The sequence below is a fragment of the Palaemon carinicauda genome, chromosome 23, assembly GCF_036898095.1.
Source record: "Palaemon carinicauda isolate YSFRI2023 chromosome 23, ASM3689809v2, whole genome shotgun sequence".
NCBI classification, from domain to species: domain Eukaryota; kingdom Metazoa; phylum Arthropoda; class Malacostraca; order Decapoda; family Palaemonidae; genus Palaemon; species Palaemon carinicauda.
Window position 1 is genome coordinate 60472782 of NC_090747.1, and position 14206 is coordinate 60486987.

Sequence of the window (14206 nt, forward strand, 5' to 3'; positions counted from 1 at the left end):
ATCTATGACCATCGCATCAAAATCAATTTGAGAACTATCATTTTCAAGAGAACTGGTGCAAAACTTGACTTTTTCAGATAGTAAATGCTCAAACATTAAACTGTACATTGTACATAAGCTACCTACCATACATTTCTAATACCTTCTCTTTAACAGAAGGTCTAAACTTCTATACAGTACACTGTACATAAACTACCTTCCATCACATCTAATACCTACTCTTTAACAAAAGGTGTGAACTTCTGGGGAAAAATGTAAATGAAAATTTAAACTTATCTTTAAACTGATGTCAGTTGAATCTTACAGCCTCCATCCCGATTATCAGCTTTGATAGAGATATGATTAATATAATCTCTTGCCATCAACGTTCCTTTAGCTTCCATCGCCTTCCCATATTATTAGGACTATCAGGTTGCCCTCTAGGATTTCAAATGTCCAGGTAGATAAACACACCTGAAAGAAAAGCAAAATATCTTCATTCCAAAAGGTCTTCAACTTGTCATAACCTGAATCTTGATAATTAATTTGATACATACTCGTAAAGTCACTGACATATTCAACTTCATCTTAAGAGATCAATATAATTGACACTTTTGAATATAAAACTCGACCATGCTGTGATATTCTGAAAGCCATATAGAGGCAGAACAGAGTTCATAATAAACAAGAATAGGATAAAGTTAAACTTGGATAATTATCCAAAACTATAGTAGCAGCCAAATATATGGGATTAGTACCTGTATATCTATCAAACCTACTCTTTAAACAATGGTTTAATTAGTACTATTCTGGATAAGGTTGCCAGTATCGTAATTGCATTGATAATATGGCATTTGAGGTATTAAGTGAATAAGTTTTTCCTAACAATTAATAAGGTAAATAGATAATTAGGTATAAAATTTTTCTTGTAACGTCCAAGTGCAAGTGTGAACACCTCTATCTTCCCCTCAGAAAATCAACTTCAGTTATATCTAGAATGTTCTCAAAACTCAAATACAAGTATAACTATAATATAATCTATCAAATAAGCTGATACTGTACTTCCATATCTATATGTAAAAAACGTCCAAACCAGTACTGCGTACAGAACCATATCCCAGGGAATGGAAGCATTCCAAAGGCAAAACCACTCGTCTTTCATACGAGGCAAGAAAAATGTTATTTTCATTAGTAAAATAAATTTTTGATTATACTTACCCGATAATCATGTAGCTGTCAACTCCGTTGCCCGACAGAATTCTACGGGAGGGATACGCCAGCTATCACTATACTAGAAGGGGGTGTACTCACCAGCGCCACCTGTGGCCAGGTACTGCAGTACTTCTTGTTAACACCACCTCAATTTTTCCTCGGTCCACTGGTTCTCTATGGGGAGGAAGGGTGGGTCAATTAAATCATGATTATCGGGTAAGTATATTCAAAAATTTATTTTACTAATGAAAATAACATTTTTCAATATTAAACTTACCCGATAATCATGTAGCTGATTCACACCCAGGGGGGTGGGTGAAAACCAGTGTACATGACTAAAGGATAGCTAAGTATCCCGTATTTCATATAATCAGTTATTCAGAATAACAATGAAATAATAAGTACCTGGTAAGGAAGTCGACTTGAACCGTTACTCTGCCTTTAATAAGTTCGTCTTCCTTACTGAGCGCAGCGTTCCTCTTAGGAGGCTGAATCAACTCTAAGGTGCTAAAGTATACAGGGCTGCAACCCATACTAAAGGACCTCTACACAACCTCTAACCCAGGCGCTTCTCAAGAATGAATTGACCACCCGCCAAATCAAAAAAGGATGCGGAAGGCTTCTTAGCCTACCGTAACAACCCAAAAAACAACAATAAAAGCATTCAAGAGAAAGGTTAAAAAAGGTTATGGGATTAAGGGAATGTAGTGGCTGAGCCCTCACCTACTACTGCACTCGCTGCTACGAATGGTCCCAGGGTGTAGCAGTTCTCGTAAAGAGACTGGACATCTTTAAGATAAAATGATGCAAACACTGACTTGCTCCTCCAATAAGTTGCATCCATAATGCTCTGCAGAGAACGGTTCTTATTAAAGGCCATCGAAGTGGCTACGGCTCTCACTTCGTGGGTCCTTACCTTCAGCAAAGCAAGGTCTTCATCCTTCATGTGAGAATGGGCTTCTCTAATCAGAAGCCTTATATAATACGAAACTCCGTTTTTGGACATGGGCATCGAAGGTTTCTTGATTGCACACCATAAGGCTTCTGACTGTCTTCGTATAGGTTTTGACCTATTAAGATAATATTTCAGAACTCTGACAGGGCAAAGAACTCTTTCTAGCTCGTTACCCACCATGTTGGAAAGGCTAGGAATTTCAAACGATCTAGGCCAAGGACGTGAAGGACGTTCATTCTTAGCTAAAAATCCGAGCTGTAAAGAACATGTTGCAGATTCGGATGTGAACCCAATGTTCTTGCTGAAGGCGTGAACCTCACTAACTCTCTTAGCTGTTGCAAGGCAGACGAGGAAAAGTCTTGAGGGTAAGGTCCTTGAAGGAAGCTGACTGGAGAGGTTCGAACCTAGGAGACATAAGGAACCTTAAGACTACGTCTAGATTCCAGCCTGGAGTGGATAAACGACGTTCTTTAGAAGTCTCGAAAGATTTAAGGATGTCTTGAAGGTCCTTGTTGGAAGAAAGGTCCAAACCTCTGTGGCGGAGAACTGAAGCCAACATACTTCTGTACCCTTTAAACGTAGGAGCCGAAAGGGATCTCTCATTCCTTAGATGTAATAGGAAGTCAGCTATTTGGGTTACAGAGGTATTGGTAGAGGAAACTGCATTGGCTCTACACCAGCTTCGGAAGACTTCCCACTTGGATTGGTAGACTCTACGAGTGGATACCCTCCTTGCTCTGGCAATCGCTCTGGCTGCCTCCTTCGAAAAGCCTCTAGCTCTAGCGAATCTTTCGACAGTCTGAAGGCAGTCAGACGAAGAGCGTGGAGGTTTGGGTGTACCTTGTCTACGTGAGGTTGACGTAGAAGGTCCACTCTTAGAGGGAGAGTCCTGGGAACGTCGACCAGCCATTGTAGTACCTCTGTGAACCATTCTCTTGCAGGCCAAAGGGGAGCAACCAGCGTCAGCCGTGTCCCTTCGTGCGAGACGAACTTCTGAATGACTCTGTTGATGATCTTGAACGGTGGGAATGCGTAAAGGTCGAGATGGGACCAATTCAGCAGAAAAGCATCCACATGAACTGCTGCTGGGTCTGGAACTGGGGAACAGTACAACGGAAGCCTCTTGGTCATGGAGGTGGCAAACAGATCTATCGTAGGTTGACCCCACAAGGTCCAAAGTCTGTTGCACACGCTCTTGTGAAGGGTCCATTCCGTGGGGATGACTTGATCTTTTCTGCTTAGGCGATCTGCTGAGACGTTCATGTTGCCCTGAATGAACCTCGTTACTAGAGTGAGGTTTAGACTTCTTGACCAAATGAGGAGGTCCCTTGCTATCTCGTACAGGTTCCTCGAATGGGTCCCTCCCTGCTTGGAGATGTAAGCCAAGGCTGTGGTGTTGTCGGAGTTCACCTCCACCACCTTGCCTAGCAGGAGGGACTTGAAGTTCATAAGGGCCATATGAACTGCCAGCAGCTCCTTGCAGTTGATGTGGAGCGTTTCCTGTTCCCTGTTCCATGTTCCCGAGCATTCCTGTCCGTTCAAGGTCGCGCCCCAGCCCGAGTCTGATGCATCCGAGAAGAGATGAAGATTGGGGGTCTGAATCGCTAACGATAGGCCCTCCTTGAGAAGGAGGTTGGTCTTCCACCACAAGAGAGTGGTCTTCATCTCTTTGGTGACAGGAATAGAGACTGCTTCGAGCGTCAAATCCTTGTCCCAATGAGCTGCTAGATGGAATTGGAGAGGGCGGAGGTGGTCTCTCCCTAACTCGACGAACAGGGCTAACGATGACAGGGTCCCTGTTAGACTCATCCACTGTCTCACCGAGCAACTGTTCCTCTTCAGCATGCTCAGGATGCATTCTAGGGCTTGGCTTATCCTTGGGGCCGATGGAAAAGCCCGAAAATCCTGACTCCGAATCTCCATTCCCAGGTAAACTATGGATTGGGAGGGAATGAGCTGGGACTTTTCTAAGTTGACTAATAGACCCAGTTCCTTGATCAAGTCCAAAGTCCAGTTGAGACTCTCCAGACAGCGACGACTCGTGGAGGCTCTCAACAGCCAGTCGTCTAAATAAAGGGAGGCTCTGATGTCCGATAAGTGGAGGAATTTTGCAATATTCCTCATCAGATGCGTAAACACCATAGGAGCTGTGCTTAGGCCAAAACACAGGGCTTGGAATTGGTACACAACCTTTCCAAAAACGAATCTCAGGAAAGGTTGGGAGTCTGGATGAATAGGAACGTGAAAGTAAGCGTCTTTCAGATCCAACGAGACCATCCAGTCCTCCTGCCTGACCGCTGCTATGACCGACTTCGTCGTCTCCATAGTGAACGTCTGCTTGGTGACATAAGCATTGAGAGCGCTGACGTCCAGCACCGGTCTCCAACCTCCTGTCTTCTTGGCCACCAGAAAGAGACGGTTGTAGAAGCCCGGGGATTGATGGTCCCGGACTATAACCACTGCCTTCTTCTGTAACAGGAGCGACACCTCCTGGTGCAACGCTAGCCTCTTGTCCTTTTCCTTGTAGTTGGGAGAGAGGTTGATGGGAGAAGTGGTCAGAGGGGGTTTGCGGCAGAATGGTATCCTGTAACCCTCCCTTAGCCACCTGACAGACTGGGCGTCTGCACCTCTCCTTTCCCAAGCTTGCCAGAAGGTCTTGAGTCTGGCTCCTACTGCTGTCTGGAGAGGAGGAGAGTCAGTGTTTGCCTTTTGAAGTCTTGGGACCTTTCCTAGACCTGCTCCTGGAAGAGTCTGGACGGGAGCTTCCTCGGCTGGGGGCTCTGCCACGAAAGGGCGGAATAAACCTTGTAGCAGGAGTATCAGCCACTGGGGTGCGGTAAGTCCTGGGAACTGAGGGAGCAACCTTAGCCTTACGAGCTGAAGAGGCCACAAGATCATGAGTGTCCTTCTGAATCAGGGCCGCAGACAAATCCTTGATAAGCTCTTCGGGGAACAAGAACTTAGAAAGCGGAGCAAAAAGGAGTTGAGACCTTTGACAAGGTGTGATGCTGGAAGAAAGAAAAGTGCAAAGTTGCTCCCTTTTCTTAAGAACTCCTGAAACAAACATTGAAGCAAGCTCGCCGGACCCATCCCGAATTGCTTTATCCATGCAGGACATTATAAGCATGGCTGAGTCCTTGTCCGCAGGGGAGGTCTTCTTGCTCAGGGCCCCCAGGCACCAGTCGAGAAAATTGAAAATCTCAAAGGCACGAAATACACCCTTTAAGAAGTGGTCTAAGTCGGAAAAGGTCCAGCAGACCTTAGAGCGCCTCATCGCTGATCTACGAGGAGAGTCGACCAAACTTGAGAAATCAGCCTGGGCAGAGGCAGGGACTCCCAAGCCTGGTTCCTCTCCTGTGGCATACCATACGCCCGCCTTAGAAGTGAGCTTAGTAGGTGGGAACATAAAGGAAGTCTTCCCTAGTTGCTGTTTGGACTGCAACCAATCCCCTAATATTCTTAAAGCTCTCTTAGAGGATCTAGCAAAGACGAGCTTAGTATAGGCTGACTTAACCGGTTGCATGCCCAGCGAAAACTCAGATGGAGGAGAGCGGGGGGTAGCAGAAACAAAATGGTCCGGGTATACCTCTCTGAAAAGAGCCAGGACCTTACGAAAGTCAATGGGTAGAGGAGAAGACTTGGGTTCCTCCACGTCCGAAGAGGGATCTAGGTGCGCAGCTTCCTCCTCAGAAACCTCATCACCAGAGTGTAGCGAAGTGAGAGGTAAAGTAACAGCGGTATGCTGAACAGCAGAATCTGAACAAGCGGGTGCATAAACACTTGTGGTTTCATCCTCAAGTCTCTGTTGCTGAGTTAAAACCTGAGGTTCAGGCTGCAAAGACTGGTCAAGAAGAGTGGAGGAAGGTAGGCGCATGGGTTGAGGTGGCTGACTCCTAGCATGAGCTTCCTGTCTCAAGAGTTGCGCTTGCTGCAAGGGTTGCGGATGCGCAGTAGCAGGTTCCTGAGGAACGAGTTGAGGTTCCTGAGGTGTGAGCTGCGAGAGTTGAGGTAGCGGCTGCGCAGAACGCAGTTCCTGTCTCGCGAGTTGAGGTTCCTGAGGTGCTAGCCTTAAGAGTTGAGGCTCTCGCCTTGAGGAGAGTTGAGGTCGCTGCAGCGAGAGCTGAGGTGGCTGCCTCATGGATGGAAGAGGTTGTCGTACCTCAAGAGGTTGTTGCCTCGATGGAGGAAGAGGAGGAAGTAAAGCATAAGACTCCTGCTCCCATTGTTGAGGTTGCCTTAAGGAAGGCTGAGGTTGCTGCACACCGCTGGTAACTGGCAACTCAGAACGCGGTAAGGTAGCCTGAGGAACCTCAACTTCGTACGCCTGGCAGACTGGACTGCGGTGAGGCGGAGCGCTCGCAGGAGGAGGTGCAACCTTCTCAGCCTGAAACTCACGCATTAAGACCGCAAGCTGCGACTGCATGGACTGCAGCAAAGTCATCTTGGGATCAGCAGACGCTAAGGTCTGCTGAGGCAAAGCCTTAACAGAAGATGAGGTCTGTTGAGGTATCGCCTTACCTCTCTTAGGAGGTGTACAGTCACCTGATGACAGCGGAGAGTCAGAGCTAATCCAATGACTGCATCCGGGTTGTTGAACTCTTGAGGTCTGGACTTTACGTTTAAGAGGTCTTGAGACCTGAGTCCAGCGTTTCCTCCCCGATATTTCTTCTGCAGACGAGTAAAAGACGGGCTCAATCGTCTGCGGGTGGGAGTGACGGTCTCTGTAAGACACGCCCGCAACCACCGAGGATACTTCTGTGCGCCGATCAAGGCCTGCCGAACCCTTTTGCCCTTCGACATTGCTTCTCCCCTGGGCTTGGGAGCTTGCAAGAGGTCCCGGACTGGGAGGACGACTGGCACGCACAGAAGTACCCTCACGCACAACACTGACACTGACACTAGCACTCGGCACCGCACTGACACTAGCACTTGGCACAGCACTGGCACTATCACCTCCCACTGCACTTTTGACCTTAAGTTCTTTGACGTCTGCCAAAAGAGACTTATGGTCACTAACCACCGATTCCACTTTGTCACCTAAAGCCTGAATGGCACGCAAAACAACTGACATATCAGGCTGAGCACAAATAGTAGGTTCGGGGGTAGCCACTACAGGGGGAGGAAAAGGTTGAGGATCATGAGGTGAGGAAAAAAGCGAAGAGCGAGAAGAACTCCTCCTAACTCTCTCTCTCTCTAACTTGGTTGAATATTTAAGGAATCGAACAAATTCAAGTTCCGAAAGTCCGGCGCATTCCTCACATCGATCTTCCAACTGACAGGGTCTTTCCCTACAGTCAGAACAAGCGGTGTGAGGATCAACCGAGGCCTTCGGAATACGCCTATTACAAGACCTACATCGTCTATGGGGAGGGGCTTGTGAAAGGTCAGACATCTTGAATCAAAGAGCAAGTCAAGGGGGATTCCAAATCAAGCAAAAGATCGTTAACCATTAATCAAAACCAAATAAAAGCTATCTAAGCTAATTAGAAAAGTTTCCAGTATAGCGAAAGCTGAAATCTTAGAGAAATACTTCACCAAAAACCGTGAACAATACTCCAAAATCAAAAGCGTATCCAAGAACGTCTTGCCGGAAGCACGACAGAGGAAAAATTGAGGTGGTGTCAACAAGAAGTACTGCAGTACCTGGCCACAGGTGGCGCTGGTGAGTACACCCCCTTCTAGTATAGTGATAGCTGGCGTATCCCTCCCGTAGAATTCTGTCGGGCAACGGAGTTGACAGCTACATGATTATCGGGTAAGTTTAATATTGAAAATGACGGTACCATCTTTTGAAGTGGATATGTTCTCAGTACGTACCGATGGTTCTCTCACCATTCTTCAAAGCTTTGGCATCACCAAAGAATCCATGGAATGTCCCGGTGCCTGCAGTTCTTGTCCTTAATGTCGTATGAAACCTAAAACTAGTAGGAGGAGCGCAAGCTCCTCCAACTTGTACCGAAACATCCTCATAGGAATGCTCGGATTATGATACTCAATACTGTAAGTATAAAACTACTTTTCTTCAGAAAAACTTTCTCTCCAGAAAAGGATCATCACATGATAGTCAACTATAGCAACCCTACCTTGTCCAGCACCCAACTGTACCACCAGGTGGCACTCTGACACCACCCCGAATGTCCTCATTGACCTCCATGTACGGACAGCCCACTCAACAGCCCACAACACAAACTCTTCAGCATGCCAAGGGGTAAAAGCAGAAAAAGTAATATGCCCACTGGTCTCTGCTGTAGCACAAGTGAGGAATGGATGTACTTCACACAGCATTGGGTCGAATACAAAGCAGCTACACCACTCGCAAGCGAAGACATTATCTTCCAATTACTGAAATGCTGTGACAATGGAATGCGCAAGGACCTACATATGCACATTTGGTGTCCTGACTGGGACTAATGAACCCACGCTCCTAGATAACCTCAAAACCCTTGCAGTGTGGCACAAAAATATCATGGCTGCACAGGTCCACCTACAACTGATGCTACAATAAAGGGATGAACCTTGGTCAAGCAAGGGTCTGCAATTCTAACGTTGAATGCTTGGGATGCCATCGAACCATAGACTATGGAGACATCGCCGTACGTGACACCATTATTTGTGGTCTAAATGATGATGACATTTACTTGGCCATTCTCAGTAAATTGAACCAGGATGCAACTTCGGAGGACACTAATTTATCGAGGGGAAGGAGAGTGGTAAACATTCCACCCGCTGCCTCCTTGAGGGAGGCACATCATCAGTAACAAGCATAGCTAGTTTTAGCTACAAAAAGGACAAACGGCGATGCAGACCAACAAACGATCGAACCACCTCCATGACAGCTCCTTGTGGATACTGTGACAGACTAGGACACAGCCAATGTGGACTTGAATGTATGACCCACTGTGCAGCTTACAACCATACCTGCCAAATGCGCTGTACTACACCACTTTGAAAGGGTATGCTGCATGTCACAGAAGCAACAGCTGCCGCATACAGCACTGTATCAACCTCAAACCCAAGACGCCACCTTTGAGAACCTAAGCTCCATCGACAGCCTACAATTAGCCTGGAAATAATGACCCTGGACCACCCTGTATACGATGAAATCTACCATGAATGGGGGAGGCGGTCGGACCCTCAACCATCGGTCACCATCTCAGGCCACGCTGATCCATCAGATTCCTTGGCGCTCAACCTACCAACCAACCTCCACAAGCCTACTCTTCCTACTAATTACCCTGCAATGGTTGATACTGGTTGTCAATCATGCTTTGCTGGTACGAAAGGCCTCCCTAAACTAGGCATGTCTAGGTGGAACCTCATCCCAGTCACTATGAAAATGACACCGAAAACAATCGGGCCATCGATATCCTACAAGCCCTGGTCTTGTGTCTCACTGGTGTGAGCCCCTCTGGTTAGCTACTTACGACCAGACAAGTAGCGTATTTCACAAATTCTTCCAATCGACTCTTTCTGTCAAAGCAGGCTTATATCGCCCTCTGCATGATCCCCAACCAATATCCCACAATTGGTGAGATTTCACCAGACAACAGTTCACATATCAAGTGCTCAACCTCATCACAACCACCACCACCTGACTCCTCTACCCACCCATGTGGGTGTCCACAGTGCCAGAAACCACCACACAAACCTACATCACTATTATTCACTGCCGACGAGGGTAACCAGGAGAAATTGGAACAGTGGCTTCTTAAATACCACCAGTCCAGGACCTTTAATGTTTGTAAACATCAGCCACTCCTGATGATATCTGGCCCTCTGATGCACCTCATGATAGATGATGATGCCACACAATTGTGAACCACACTCCCATCTCAATACTCATCCATTGGCAGAAGGATGTCAAGGCAGGCATTAACCAAGATGTACGTCTTGGGGGTTATTTTACTGGTCCCCGTTGGCACCCCCATTACCTGGTGTCACAAAATGGTGGTTTGCGCTAAAAAGTCAGGGAAACCCAGACAGACTATGGATCTTCAGGCACTCAACGACCATGCTGCTCGTGAGACCCACCATACCCAACCTCTGTTTCATCAGGCACGTGCTGTACCACCCCATGTTACCAAGGCTAACTTTTGTCTAGCCAGAATACCTTTTAACTCCATGCCGATGATCACAACTTCACCACATTTAAAACACCGTGGGGCCATTACCGCTATTGCGTCACACCACAGGGGTACATCGGGTCAGGTGATGGATACAGTCACAGACGTCCCACAGAAACAAAATGCGCTAATGGCACCCTCATGTGGTAGCATTCTATTCGAGAGGCATTCTTCCAAGCAGTGGATTGGCTGGAAATATGTGAAATGCGCGTAATAACACTTAACCCAGCCAAATTCTCTTTTGCCAAAACTACAGAGTTTGCTGGCTTTGAAATTATGCCAGATAGGGTGCGTCCATGTCCCCAATTCCTGGAGGCTATAAAAAACTTCCCAGGGCCATGCAACATCACAGACGTTTGCAGTTGGTTCGGCCTGGTCAATCAAGTGTCTTATGCATTTGCCTAAGCCGAGAAAATGCTTCCCTTACATGCTCTCCTCACACCTGGAGAAATGCCCAAAAGATAAGTCAGCACTTCTAAAAGACTAACTCTAGACAAACTCAATTGGCGACAGTATGTAGTTGTCAACATAAGAAATGCATTTCATGGATCTAGATTGCCTATACATTTGGGGACACGGATCTAATGACGATGTTACTCATGACATCCTGCAAGGGTCATGATGTAGCAAATTGTCAGAGGGTAAAAAAACTGGAAAAACATGAAGCTCAGAAGAGCAAGAGCCCATAATTCGACGAGGATCGGGTAACTCTCAGAATTCTGGACTGTAAAGTCCTTATATGATTCATTAATAGGAGACTGAGCACATTTAGAAGCACAAACAGTCACTCGTACAGGATTATTTTCCCTAAGTTCAGTAAATGTCATTGATATCGGTTGAATGCGGGTATTTATCACCTATCACCTGGTCATCTGAGAAAGGAGTGGGAGAATGCGCATTAACAATGTACTGGTATGATGTGTACCCAGGCAAACACTTCAAAACCCTATAAGTTATCGGGATCAACAAAACCCTGTAAGTTGTCGGGATAAAAAAAAACAAAAAACTGCAAGTTATCGGGATCAACAAAACCCTGTAAATTACTGGGATCAACAAAACTCAGCAAATTTTCACAATCACATTCGGGAGACATACGGATATTTCTCCCTTGGAGAAAGCTTGCTAAAAGAGGCACATGGATCTTTGGGATCATGAGATCTGTCTGTATGCGCTAGTATTAAACATGCTAGAGTGACAACATACTGTTGTTATGCACGCCACATGGGCAGGGATATCAGGAGAGCATTATTCAGACAAAGCATGGAGACGGAGGGTAGTCCGATCTAGTTGGAGTGCGCGCGTTCGTCAGTTGCAGAAGAATCAAGAGTACTAACCCTTTGCACACTCAAGACACAAGTTGCTCGTGAAGACGCACATTAACAGGGGAGAACGCTGCAGCTCTGAAGATGGAACGACCGAGTTTCTTCCAAGAATTAGCAGTTGTTCCTCATAAAACAGTCTTCATCACAGAACCCACAGAAGGTTAATCAATTATGGAAGTCTGTCCCAAACACAAAACCTTGGCAGGACGCTTGGGTTCAGGCTTACTGTCTAGGACGCTAGGATCATTAGGCGCTGAAGACACATTATTCTCATTTAAAAGTTTAAGTGCCAACGCTAACTTCTCTCTGGACAGAATACCTTGTAACTCCATTGAAGTCCAAAGGCATAGCACAGCATCATCAACTGGAATACGATATGAAAGTACAGAAGACTCCTCTTGAGGGAGAGACATTCCTATTTTGCTGGAGGAAACAAGTCTCTCCCGGCCTCGATACTTGTCCAAGGGTTAATTTTTCACCACTTCCCAGACTTGTGTTCATGAAGAAATCAAAGGGGAAAGGTCAGAAGGTAGGGTACCATATGTTGAAGGAAGAGGTCTAGCCAATTTCTTCAACCTCAAGGATGAACCGAAGGAGAGAAGTCGCACTTAGCCTCCTCCTTCCTGCCATATGCCTAAAACTGGGAGGATGACCACTCCCTACACTCCTCATAGGTGGAATCCAGGTTCCAAACTTTCCTTTACTTTTAATAAAAGTGCACATTTTCATGACACTCAGGGACGGTTCGCACGTCTGCATTTGGCATGGGCAAACATACACACACACTCTCCAAAAAAAATAAAGGTATACTAGTAAAGCTAAGTTCCAAGAGAAGCCGATGGCACATCAATGTTAGTCAGCGGCTGGAATCAAAGTGACAGTTCAGTGTGCCAGTATGAGGGACTGGCCTACTGCTGACAACGTTAAAAACTTCATCAGCAGAGTTCCAAATGCACTTGAATCATTCTTCTGTAAAAGTACGAAGGTTTGTATTCGAGTAAGAAGAAATATATAAACATGAAAAAGTGAACCCTAAAGTATTTTTTAATTAGAGTGGGAGATTCAGCCGTTATGAAATTAATCCATCTAATCAATATTTAAGATGCTAAAACACTTTCAAATGTGTCGATTACATCTGAATTAAAAGAAAAATACACTATGTATGTCACAGTATAGTAGGAGAGGTGGTAGTGTCCTCAGTGGATCTCATTCGGTCCACTTAGTTAACCTGTCTTCACTTTCTTCTTTCACTTTGATGTCCAGCTTCTATGAACTTAATGTGCAACCCCTTGATTTCTATCCTACCTTGTGGTCTCCCCGGAATGGCACCAAGCATTAAGATCATAATCTTATAAATGCAAATGATTCATGCATACAGTGTTTTTCATGTATAGCCTGCTATAAACTGACTGAATAATGATTACGTACTGTTTGTCATTCCCACAAGATGAAAAGCATGATTCTTTCCTCACTATTGATTCCTTTAACTGTTCATTTCTTAGAATAAAACACATTATTTTCGGCATGTTTTTCATGGATGAAACAATAATGAGAGATCCCAGTGAGAAAGCCAAAGTTTTAGGTGGTGTGACACTACAAAGATGTGCATTGCACCAAGCACTAATAAAAAATGTTTAAATCAAACCAATACTAGTTAAAATATATATATATATATATATATATATATATATATAGATAGATATATATATATATATATATATATATATATATATATCCCATCAGGGGATTTTCCTGATGGAGAGAACATAGCGAGGAAAAAGTTAGGGATTCAACCTAGCCTAACTCCACTTAACTAACCTATTAAAGGGGTTGGGTATTCCTCCTTACTAACCAGGTGACATCCACATACAATGACATACCAACTTCCATAACCTAACTTATTATGATTTAATGATACAAAATCTTAGAACATTGACCAAAGTTGCACTCTTACATAATTCCTTACCTCAAGTCTAAGATGTCAAAGGTTGAGTTTCTTCCGTAGCTGAGACTATTATTACTTGGGTGTCCACTTCCCATAGTTGAAGTGAAGGTATAGTGTAGCTGCTTCTAGTACGAGGTTGTGCAGCTGTTTGGGCATCTTGTTCTGTTGAATTAATAAAATTTGCATAAATATAATAGTCAAACATGAAAAAATATTTGTTTTGGGTATATGCACCTGTATCATGACTTACAAAAAATGCTGAATGATTAACAGAGGTAGGCCTACATATACACATCACTGGCAAAATCTTTATCAGCACTCCATTTTGAATTACCCACTCCAGCTTGATAAGATGCTTTTTCTTGGGCATATGAGTTTCAATATTCCTTGGTGTAATGAATAAGAAGTTTTTGGTCTCCTGCTCTATGCCACCCTACAACTACACTCCAGACCAAGGTCTTCCTCTGCTATAGTCACCTTCCAAACCTTGATCTATTCACACGAATGCTAAAGATGGGCCCCAGAAAAGGAGTTTAGTCTTGGTAATAATTTTCTGTAACTTCCAAGTAATGAGACTTACATTTAATCAAAGCTTGTCTTATCTAGTCAAAGTTATGGGTGTTACACTAATATCTAAAGGAATTTAAAGGAAATAATACACAGTTCTTAC

General features: G+C 44.9%; 1 long non-coding RNA gene across 1 annotated transcript in view; it reads right to left on the reverse strand.

Moving 5' to 3' along the window:
- Positions 1–254: 254 nt before the first annotated feature.
- LOC137616938 (uncharacterized) overlaps positions 255–14206 on the reverse strand; it is a 15698-nt gene continuing 1746 nt past the window's right edge. The window contains exons 2-3 of the long non-coding RNA XR_011039522.1: positions 13558–13698; positions 255–453 (exon numbers count right to left, since the gene is read on the reverse strand). This is a non-coding gene — a long non-coding RNA (uncharacterized lncRNA). The remainder of the gene's footprint in view (positions 454–13557; positions 13699–14206) is intronic.